At 38.7% G+C, this 12128-nt stretch overlaps 1 non-coding gene across 1 annotated transcript; it reads right to left on the bottom strand.

The window, feature by feature from the left end:
* Positions 1–5520: 5520 nt before the first annotated feature.
* LOC136327534 (small Cajal body-specific RNA 15) lies at positions 5521–5615 on the bottom strand. Its single transcript, XR_010729733.1, has one exon. It is a non-coding gene; the product is annotated as a small Cajal body-specific RNA 15 (non-coding RNA).
* Positions 5616–12128: the final 6513 nt, after the last annotated feature.

Here is a 12128-nt window from a genome sequence, read left to right as displayed (position 1 = left end):
TGTATCTCAAGGTACCACTGTAGTTCCAATTTGAGAGTGGATAATTATTCTAATACTCTAAGGGCTTCTTAAGTGTGACTCAACCCTTCCTGTTTTTACTTTCTTTTATAACAGTATAAGTATACATTTAATATTGTTCAATTGAATGGATTGTAGAGATTTTTAAAATTACCTATAAAATAGGCATTGTTTGCTTTTCAGGGTTACCTTTAAAATGATGACTTGAAATGTTTCTAAGAAGACAGATTATATTAACATTTTTAATGATAAAGTAGACATTACTGAAGTTCTTGCGTTTTAGTTTTTGATGTGTTAAGTATAGTATGTTCATGTAAGCTATATATTCTGTAGTGAATGCAAATTACTATGAGCAGGTCAGAAAGAGTGGGCGTGCCACATGTGGGACCTCCCAGAAACTATCTTGTTTTGCATTTCTCTTGACTTCAGAGCTGATGAAAAATTGGGAGATAAGTATATAATGCAATATTTGAAAAGGATTTGAATTTTTCTAATTTACATTATGATACAATTTTGGTTAATAATGGCATATATTGTTTAAATTCTTTTGGAGGACAAATGGAATCTAGTCAAGTTAGCCAAAGTTCTAAAATAATTTTATTTTTATAAAGCTAATATGTAGTATGTGAAAGATATATTTTAATACACTCATTTACTCATACCATGTTGAAATTTTTTTCTTAAGAGAGTGTAAAAAGGGTATTTCATTTTTTTATTTATATTCCCCTAAGTTAGAAGCACGGAAGCAGACAGACTCCCACATGTGCCTGGCCAGGATCCACCCAGCATGCCCACCAGGGGGTAATGCTCTGCCCATCAGCCATTTTAGCGCCTTTGGTGGAGACCATGGAGTCGTCCTCAGCACCCGGGCCAACTTTGCTCCAGTGGAGCCTTGGCTTTAGGAGGGGAAGAGAAAGGAGGGGGGAAGGGTGGAGAAGCAGATGGGTGCTTGTCCTGTGTGCCCTGGTCTGGGAATCAAACCCGGGACTTCCACTTGCCAGGCTAACACTGTACCGCTGAGCTAGCCGGCCAGGCCTGAGGATGATTTTTTTTTTTTTTTTTGGTGACAGAGACAGAGTCATAGAGAGAGAGGGACAAACAGACAGGAAGGGAGAGATGAGAAACATCAATTCTTTGTTGTGGCTCCTTAGTTGCTCATTGTTTTCTTATATGTGCCTTGATGTGGGGGGATACAGCCAGTGACCCCTTGCTCGAGCCAGTGAACTTGGGCTCAAGCTGATGGGCCTTGCTCAAACTAGATGAGCCCGCGCTCGAGCTGGTGACCTTGGAGTCTCGAACCTGGGTCCTCCGCATCCCAGTTCGATGCTCTATCGCCACCTGGTCAGGCTGAGGATTGATTTTTAAGAGCATTAATTAGCTATTTAATTTATTTGTACAAGTTTTTCATAATCTTTTTACCCAGCATTGACTGCCTCTACCATTTTTTAGTTTGCCATGCTCTCTATCATCCTGTCTTTAGCTTCCTCCTCACCCTAGATTTCTTTCTGGAGGCTGCGTTTCTTTGTTCCAGTCTCAGCTGCTGCTAACCTGGCAGCAGCAAAGACGAATCCTGTAAGACCTCAATGCTCTTCTACACTGTGCTCCTGGCTCAATTATAATTAAATTAACTCTTGAAATTTCATTTTGACAGCTATAATTCTCTCCTGCTTGTCCTGTAATCATTTTTTTTTTTTTTTTGCAAAATGGTCAAATGCACACACTTGGTGCCAGACTGCAATGAGTTTTGCTTTAAAAAAATCACATTTTAAAAGTAAGGTAGTATAATGCTAATTTAATGTGAATGCTTTGTTGCTGTCAGATGATATTTGGATATACACAAACACTATTTTGGCAATAAAACATTTGAAAAACAAAATGTGCAAGGCCTATGAATGAATTGTAAGAGATTAAATTATTGTCTCTCTGGAAATTATGTGGGGTAGTGTGTACCAGAAGGGAGATAGGTTATAAATGACTGATTCTGTAGTAGATCTGGGTGAGGTAGACTATCAGCTCCATTCCAAAAGTATGTGCTTCATTTATGATTAGTATTGCTTGATTTAGTAGCCATTGTGGGTTAGGTCAAGTGCTTTTGTTCTTGAGCAGCTCCACACTTAGAGGCAGAGGCAAGAATATAGCATAGTCATTAGAATACAGTGCAGCAAGGGCCGTCAGCATCATTAGAAATAGCACATTTTACTTTATTTTAGTAAGAGACACACAGGACAGACAGACAGGAAGGGAGAGATGTGAGATATACCAACTCATAGTTGCGGCACCTTAGTTATTCATTGATTGCTTTCTCATATGTGCCATGAGCGGGTGGGGACTTCAGTCAAGCTAGCAACCCCTTGCTTGAGCCAGCGACCTTGGGCTCAAGCCATCAACCCATGGTGTCATGTATATGATCCCATGCTCAAGCCAGCAACCTTGAGCTTTCTAAGCTGGGTCCTAGGCGTCCCAGGTGGATGATCTATCCACTGTGCCACCGCGTGATCAGACAAGATAACACCTTTTAATAATCAGTATGACTTGTACCACATTTGCATTGATTGGGAAGCAGAAGGAAGGATAAATTCAAAAAGTATATGGGAATACAAAAGAAATCTTGGAATCCTATTAAAAGTATATTTTACATAATTATAAGAGCAACATGCAGTTGGTTATCTAGTATTAGTAACCCATTTGAAAAAAGCACCTGCTCTATGTATAGCTCAGTAGAGGTGACTTGACACATGAAAGTTGTTCAAAGTTGTTTCCAGGAGTTCAGAGAAGAGAAGTGGATGTGGGATAAATGAGTGAGAATGTATTTGTTGAGAGGTGGGAGGGTTAGACGGCTATTTAGAACAAGTGGCAGAATTGCGCAAATTGCGTATCTTCCAGATGCATTCTATCTTATTTTGATGGCAGGCACTATCAGAGAAGGTCCATTGTGAATGAAGGCTGATGATAGTAAAGGTGTATGAAGCTGGTAGTTACCTGAAATGAGGCTGGAAAAGGGGATCAGATCTTGTTCCCATGATAAGGAGCCACCAGGAGTTTTTGGCAGGATAATGATGGTAGTTAGAGCTGTGTTTCAGAAAAGTTAACTAGATAATGGGAAGGATGCATTTGTAGTAACTCAAGACTGCAGAAAGGGGAAGCAGTTGATAATGTGGCAGGATTGAAAAGGAAAGTGGAAATCAAGATATATTGATTATGAAAATGACAGGACTTGGTGGTTAATGGGAAGTGGGGAAGGCTATGTGGAGGAAAGAAGGCAGGATGGCCTTACCTGTGGTGACACAGTGGATAAAGCATCCACCTAGAACACTGAGGTCACTGGTTGAAAACCCTGGGTTGGCCTGGTCAAAGCACATACTACAGTTGATGCTTTCTCCTCCTCCCCTTCTATCTTCTCAAAAATGAATATATTTTTTAAAAATCTTTTTAAAAATCTTGAAAAAAAGAAGACAAGGATGATTAATGTTTAATGAAATGGCACTTACTTTTGATTCTACCAACTTCCAGGAGGAGGTAGAGCAGCAAGGGTAGATGGAAGGCATGAGGTCCTTATGACATCTAGAAAAGGTGCTGAGTGCAGAAAATGGTGCCTGTCATCAACAAAGTAAGGAAGTAACAAAACCATAGATAACATGAAAATATGTGACATAAATAGATCACCAATGCAAAATTTATGTAGGTTAGGGGCTGAGCTATTGTCTCAACATCTATCTATAGATCAGGCTGTTGGGTGACCTGAAAGAGCCCTCTGGTGATGGACCATTTCATGCTGGAATACATCAGATTCTTCAAGGCTCTGTAGAGCACTGTGGTTGCATTCATTGGCTACAGAAATAAGCATGTTAAAGAAATGAAATATATTGGAGGTTATTTATTTTATTCATGCTTAGCCAAAGGCAGCAGGAGGAAATGTGGAAATCAGAGGTAGACTAAACTGCTTTTCTCTTATTCCTCAAACTTAGTTACCTAAATAGGCCCTGTTTTGTAGCCAGCATTCAGATCCTTCTTTGAGATACAGAAGTAATCTTTATTATATCGTTGTACATTAACTAGCCTTCAAATGCTGTTGATGCATAGACTAAGTGTATTTAAAATTTTTTTTTGAGTAATTGTATCTGGTACACAAACATGGAAATGCAAATTAGTACACCAGTCACCCAGTTGCTCTATCTAAGGCAACTATCGGACTGATTTCTCGTGTATACTTCCGGAAATTTCTGGCTCACAGGCATATTTACATATATTCTTAATACATATGCAAGTATATTGGAAACAGGGTTATTTACCATTGGCTTATTTTCTCTATTTTATTTGGTAGATTGTCCTCATTCTTTTCTCACATGTTGGTTGGACACTATTAGGTGTGTATCAGATCTTTTTGGCCATTGTTTAATTAATGTTTCTACTCCCCTTTTATATGCATTGTAGTATGTCTTAAGACGCGTATTATGGAGCGTATATACGAATATAGGATAAAGTTTCTACTAGTTGAATTGCTTGGCCACTGGATGTGTATATTTTGGAAGTTTTAAGATGTTGCCCATCCCTGGCTGGTGGCTCAGTGGATAGAGCATCAGCCCAGTGTATGGAGGTCTCGGGTTCGATTCCCAGTCAGGGCACACAGGAGAAGCATCTGCTTCTCTTGTTATCCCATAGCCATTGGCTCAGTTGGTTAGAGCATGGCTCTGGGCACTGAGGATAGATCAGTTGTTCACAGTGCATTGGCCTCAGGTATTAAAAACAGCTCGATTGTTTCGAGCATTGGCCCCAGGCAGGGTTGCCAGGTGAATCCCTGTCAGGGTGCATGCAGGAGTCCGCCTCACAATTTCCCTCCTGTCGCCTGGAAAAAGATGCTGCCCATCCTAACTATGGACAATGAGAACCTTGTTCCTTGCATTCTCCAAACAAATGCATAAAGTCAATAAAATAAAATTAGATGTTGGCAAAAACAGATTGTTGGAAGTAATAGTAGAAGTTAGGAATAGAAATTATATGATTGGACAATGGGAGAGCTTTGAAGTTTAAAATTGCCTGTGAGAATTTTAGAAATTAAAGACCTAAGTCTTGTTCTTTAAATATTAGATTATACTAAGCAGATGCCTATATTGGTAAATAAACATATCTCAGGAAGATATGTTTAAACATTTTTTTTTGCCCGACCAGGTGGTGGCGCAGTGCATAGACCATTGGACTGGGATGCAGAGGACCCAGGTTCGAGACCCCAAGGTCACCAGTTTGAGCGCGTGCTCATCTGGATTGAGCATAGCTCACCAGCTTGGACCCAAGGTCGCTGGCTCGAGCAAGGGGTTACTTGGTCTGCTTGCTGTAGCCCCATGGTCAAAGTATAAATGAGAAAGCAATCAATGAGCAACTAAAGTGTCTCAACGAAAAACTAATGGTTGATGCTTCTCATCTCTCTCCGTTCCTGTCTGTCTGTCCCTATTTATCTGACTCTATTTCTGTAAAAAAAAAAATAAAAAAATTCTTTTCTTTCTTTTTTCTTGTTGGTAGATAAGTAGATCTTGAATTTATTTTGTAAACAAGACCTGTTATATCTACCTTTTAATTTAGGAGGCTAAAAACAGATGTTTCAAATTTTTAAGTGGCATGATGGATGCTAACAATTTGCCTTATAAGGTATTACACTGAGATTAAAGGTATTTTTTTTTTTTTTTTTACAGACAGACAGGAACAGAGAGAGATGAGAAGCATCAATCATCAGTTTCTCGTTGTGCGTTGCGACCTCTTAGCTGTTCATTGACTGCTTTCTCACATGTGCCTTGACCGTGGGCCTTCAGCAGACCGAGCAACCCCTTGCTGGAGCCAGCGACCTTGGGTCCAAGCTGGCGAGCTCTTTGCTCAAGCCAGATGAGCCCGCGCGGGACCTCGGAGTCTCGAACCTGGGTACTTCCGCATCCCAGTCCGACGCTCTATCCACTGCGCCACCGCCTGGTCAGGCTACACTGAGATTAATAATAGCTTAGTTTATTTATTTTTTTATAAGTATAGCATTAGACTCAAATTCAGAAATCTTCTGGCCCTGACCAGTGCTCAGTCATTTATTAGTGTCGTCCCTAAATGACAAGATTTCAGGTTCGATCCCTGGTCAGGATATACAAGGGAAGCAACCAGTGAATAGACGACTGAGTGGAACAACAAATGAATGCTTCCCTTACCTCTCCCTTTTCTCTGTCTCTCCAAAAAAATCAATAAGTAAAAAATAAAGCCTTGGCCATATTGCTCAGTTGGAGCATTGTCTGGAAGCGTAGAGGATGCCAATTCGACCCCTTGTTAGGATACATAATAGGAATGGCTTGATGCTCCTCTCTGTCTCTCCCTGCGTCACTTAAAAACAATCCCATTTTAAAAAGTCTACATCTCTGCCTGACCAGGTAGTGGCACAGTGGATAGAGTGTTGGCCTGGGATGCTCAGGACCCTGGTTCGAAAACCTCAAGGTCATTGGCTTGAGCATGGGTTCACCAGCGTGGGTCGACCATGGGGTTACTGGCTTGAGCAAAGAATCAATACATGAACCCATGGTTGCTGGCTTGAGCCCAAAGGTTGCTGGCTTGAGCAAGGTGTCTGGCTAGGCTGGAGCCCCCAGTTCAAGGCACATATGAGGAAACAATGAACAACTAAGGTACCGCACCTATGAGTTGATGCTTTTCATATCCTTCCTGTCTGGCTCTGTCTGCCCTTGTCTCTCTCTCTCTCTCTCTCTCTCTCTCTCAAAAAAAAAAAAAAAAAGAGCCTGACCTGTGGTGGTGTAGTGGATCAAGCCTCGACCTGGAACACTGAGGTCGCAGGTTCAAAACCCTGGGCTTGCCCAGTCAAGGCACATGTGGGAGTTGGTACTTCCTGCTCCTCCCCCCTTCTCTCTCTCTCTCTTCTCTAAAATGAATGAATAAATAAAAATAATTTAAAAAAAGAAAAAGAAAAAGCCCTGCATCTCTTCAGCAATGGGAAGTGAACATTAACATTGCTGTGAAGAAATAGCCCCCAGTGGGTGCTTGAAACTGTCGATAGTGCAGAACACTATATATGCTGTTTTTTCCTAAACATACACACCTATGATAAAGTTTAATTTATAAGTTAGACACAATAAGAGATTAACTGTAATCACAGATATGTGAATGTGGTCTCAAAATCAGTGTACTAAACTCACCTTTTCATTTAAAGCAGGGGTAATCAACCTGGTCCCTACCGCCCACTAGTGGGCGTTCCAGCTTTCATGGTGGGCGGTAGCAGAACAACCAAAGTATAAATAAAAAGATAGATTTAACTATAAAGATTTATTCTGCCAAACTTAGCGAAAATCCGACATAAAGTACTTGGTAAGTAATTATTATTATATACTTTAACTTGCTGTAACTGTGCTTTATAAATTTTATAAAGTTACTTCCCTACTTTATAAACCACCATTACTGTGGAACTGGTGGGCGGTTAGAAAATTTTACTACTAACAGATACAAAAGTGGGTGGTAGGTATAAAAATGTTGACTACTCCTAAATTAAAGGAAGCACTTTAATGGTTTCACTTTGGTATATCTGAATTGGCAGTATCATTGATTTTGTGTGTTGGGGTCATTATTAATTAAAATAAGGGTTGCTTGAACACCAGCACTGCAGTACCTCAAGAGGCAAAGTGATAACTTAGCTACCAATAGGCAGGAGCATATTCGGCAGATAAACACGTTTGGTAAGAATGAGTCATGTACTAGAAGGAACAGAACAGGATTGCATGCGATTTCATCACACTATGTAGGACAGTCCACAATTTAAAACTGGTGATTTCTTGATGTCCAGAAATTTCCATTTAATATTCTGGCCCACGGTTAACTGCAGGAAAGCGAAATCATGGATGAACGAGTTTTACTATACTTCGTTTATAAATCAAGACAGGATGGAGACTGTAGGCCAGTGGTTCTGAAACTTCTTGAAGTTGGGGCACATTTAAAATCCTGCAAATAATTGTCGGAGCACTAGATACACATTTTTGATATACAAGTTATAATAATTAAGTATTAAAAAATATAAAGTCCAAGCGTGCTTTTATGGTAATTAAATGAAATAAATATGACAAAATTAAATTTATTCTGACATTAAAGAACATTTTTATGTTACATTTTTTGTTATGCTTTTTTGAATTCATAAAAAAGAGGGGTTAAAAAATAAAAAAAACCCAAAAAAGTTATCTTTTTATATCTATAGATACATTCTTAGTAAGATTTAGTAATTTCAGCAGGTCCTGGCATGAATGTATTCATTTTTTTCATTCTTGTGTTTATGAGAAGCATGAGCCTGATGTGTTCTAGTGATTTCTTCAATGTTTGGACATATATTTGAAAGGCAAACTCATTTCCTCATCAGCACATTGAAGAATTCCTCTCTTTTTACTCTTGTGTTGAGGGTAGAGAATTCTAATTCACATAAATAGGATGTTGAAAATTGTAGTAAAATGTTCAAAGCTTCTTTTATAGAAATCCAAAAGGCTTCAAGAGACAATTCCTTATGTTTAATCATCAATCCACAATCAGTGTGGATATAGCTGCCAGTTCTTCTTCTGTTAATGTTAAACCAAAATCACTTGAAGCTTTCATGAATGGGTTTCTAATCCAATCGCATTGTCCAGTGTTAAGTGATGGAAAATGCTATAAATTAAATTCTGCCCATCAGCCTTCAAGTCCTATTTTATTTACGCTTAACTTTTGCTCACTTCCAGAATCGGATTCTTCAATATCACACTTTTTGAGAAATCTATCCATTTTATTTGGGTGTATTTATCTAAAAATAATATAATGATGTGTTAATAATAAATATAATGATGTGTTAACAAAAAGAGCAGTATTTCCGTAATGAAATGGTATAATAGGCTAACTATATTTATTTTTATAATATCTGGGCACATGCTATAAACCAGAACAGCTAGTAATTCCAGGTCCCAAGTGGGAACAGTGCAGAATTAAGAAAATATGGGGTCAGGAGGGCTGTGTAATTGCTGCTGGCAAAAACAAAGCAAGCCCAAAAACCGCATCTTGCTTTATTTATAGGGCAAAATGAGACCATTTGCAAATCAGTGGTCTCTGATTATGTTTCCAAGGCAACCCAAGAATTTTACCAAGTGCAGAAAACCCCCACCATACATATCATCTTAACTTTACACCAAACAAAGGATAGAAGAAACTTGCCTCCAGTTTTTCCGGGGAACATGGGGGGTAGTGTAAACAATCCAGCACCACAGCTTAACAGTCTTTTGCAACCTAATCAGGCAAGTGAGGTGAGGGGTTGGGCAGACTGTCAGCTTACAGCCAATTCCCCATACCTCTGTCCCCCCAAAATCTAAACTCCAAACACCCTGTTGGTTTTTTGGTCCCCAACAGGCACATATTTCTCTAGAATACCATAGGGCGCACCTGGAAATCTCAGAGGGCGCACCAGTGCGGCCTGGCGCACACTTTGAGAACCACTGCTCTAGGCTATATTTTAGATTAGCTTTCCCTAGAATTAGTAAAATATTAAACTTATTTATTCCCAAAGAATTGTGGTTTGTTATTTAGTGAATCATTACATAAATTTTCAGTCTTTGTAGCAAAATTAAATGGTTTTTTAATTTTAAAAATTGTCTTAGGATAGTAACATAATACTGAATTCATTTATGTCTAAGAACTTGAATGACTGCAGTTGATACTTCAAAAACAAATCTTTTCCTTGTACATTATTATTCATTGTAATTGTGAGTGTTATCTCTCTGAGTGATGAATAACTGTCCATCATATATTGTAGTTACTTGGTTTACTAACAAATATTTATTGAGCACATACTATGACAGTTCTAGGGACTGGCCTACATACCAGGAATGTCTGTGATTGTGGATTGGGGTAACTGGTAGGTCCATTTTAGCTAGTATAGTTAGGGAGGCTCCTCTGAGGAGACATGAGCTGATATATGACTGTTCAAAAGGAAGAGACTTGCAAAGTTGGTGTTGAGTTGAACCCAGTTCACTATAGAGATTAGTATATAATGCATGGAAGAGGAAAATGTGTTTGAAATTGAGTGGACAAGGTAAATTGTTTCTGAGCCCTTTTTTCTAATTTATCCAACCCTCTAATGACATTTGAACATCACGGATAGCTGTTTCTGTACTCTTGGTATATCTTTTATCTGTGCTTTATGCATAAAGGGTTAAGACTTTTGCACTCCCCTCTTCTCGCCCCCAACCAGCCAGGGCCGCCACTGTATTTAAAAAAGATTTAAATAGGTGGTCAACATGGAACAGTGCAGATTGTACTTGCGTGATGTCTGAGTAATTTCTCCCGCATACAACACTTGTATATTTACTGCATAAATCTGTTTCATGGATTCCACAAGAAATGTTTTACATAGTAAATTGATTTACATGGGATATTCAGAGTAACAGTAGATGCTGTTATTAACTGGTTTTGTTGACTATCATTAACTGTGCTGCTTCATTATATATGAACATGGTTATGCATTAAATAACTGCCAGGGATTCTCTGAAGTGGCAGTAATTCACTTGACATTGAACTTTTAAAGAAAATAGTGAAGGCTGTACAGGTAAGTTCTTAATCATCTGTTATCTTGAACTAGAAAAGTAATTTAGTCCAACTTGTTTTTAAAGCTTAACCCTGATTATGCATTGATCAGCGTTTTTTTGGGGTTTTTTTTATTTGTTTGTTTTTTATCTTTTGGGGACCTGAGAAATCTTAGGTCATCACAAGAGAACAATTGCTTTTAAAAAATTTTTAAATTGAAATGGCTCTATAAGAATTTGGGGACAAAATTAAGTTTGAAAATGTTTAGTGTTTCACTCCTAAGCCTTTGTTTACATCACAATTGTCTTGCAAATATAGCACATATAGGTCTGAACCCTTGAAGCTGAGTTAATACCAACTTATCTTAAAAATTAATTGAATATATTTGATAAAGTCTTCAATTTGTATGGTTTTATTAGATTTCAATTGAGTCTTTCTTGAACTTTACATTTATTTGATAACCACAGTAAATGTTACTTAGGACCTTTGGTAAAAAAAGATTATTGTGTGTGTCTATGTGTATCAGTAAATTATTTTCCTGAAAAATCTAGTTGCCATTAGTAAATCTGAAAAAAATTCAATATGTATTTTGACTAGAATAAAAGTTACAATCTTTTTTTCCCCAGTGTTGTCTATATTTAAATGTTAATATTTATAAACAATGGTTCTTACCCTACTTACTTGAACTGGACCTTAGTTTATGCACCTTTTTCTTAACTTTGAGTTTCTATATGAATTTTAACTTTTTTCTGAGTTATTAATTTAAAACGTAAAATCCTGACTTTTAGAAATTTGGACTTGCCTGTCACTCAAAATTTGTGAGTTCTGTTTGATTAGAAAGTGTCAGTTTTCATACATTTCAGATCTTATGAGGCCCTTTCCAGTCAGTGCACCCTCCATCAGAGGTAACCACTACTTAGTCTGACCACTATGATCAGTGTTGCCTGTGTGTGAATTTCTCTTTTGCCTCTAGTTTCTTTCACTCCACATGTCTGAGACTCATTTGTGTGGTTGCCTACGTCAGCAGCCGGGGTTTTTTTTGTGTTTTTTTTTTACAGAGACAGAGAGTCAGAGAGAGGGACAGACAGACAGGAATGGAGAGAGAGATGAGAAGCATCAATCATTAGTTTTTCGTTGCAACACCTTAGCTGTTCATCAACTGCTCCCCCATGTGTGCCTTGACTGTGTGGCTACAGCAGACCGAGTGACCCCTTGCTCAAGCCAGCGACCTTGGGTCCAAGCTGGTGAGCTTTTTGCTCAAACCAGATGAGCCCGCGCTCAAGCTGGCGACCTCGGGGTCCTCCGCATCCCAGTCCGATGCTCTATCCACTGCGCCACCGCCTGGTCAGGCAGCAGCCATTTCTCTGTAGTTGCTACCTCATGTAACACTGAAGTGAACGTGCTGTGTTTCTTCTGTCCAGTCTTATTGAAACACCCTCAGGGTAGCTTCCACTTTGGAGTTATGAGTAAAGCTGCTTTGAATACTTTTGCACAAGTCATTTACACATTTCATTTTTCTTGGAAAAAATCTAGGGGTGGAATTATGAATTATA

Source organism: Saccopteryx bilineata, chromosome 2 (assembly GCF_036850765.1).
Source record: "Saccopteryx bilineata isolate mSacBil1 chromosome 2, mSacBil1_pri_phased_curated, whole genome shotgun sequence".
In the NCBI taxonomy this organism is placed as follows: Eukaryota; Metazoa; Chordata; class Mammalia; order Chiroptera; family Emballonuridae; genus Saccopteryx; species Saccopteryx bilineata.
This window is presented reverse-complemented; position numbering and strand designations above follow the sequence as displayed.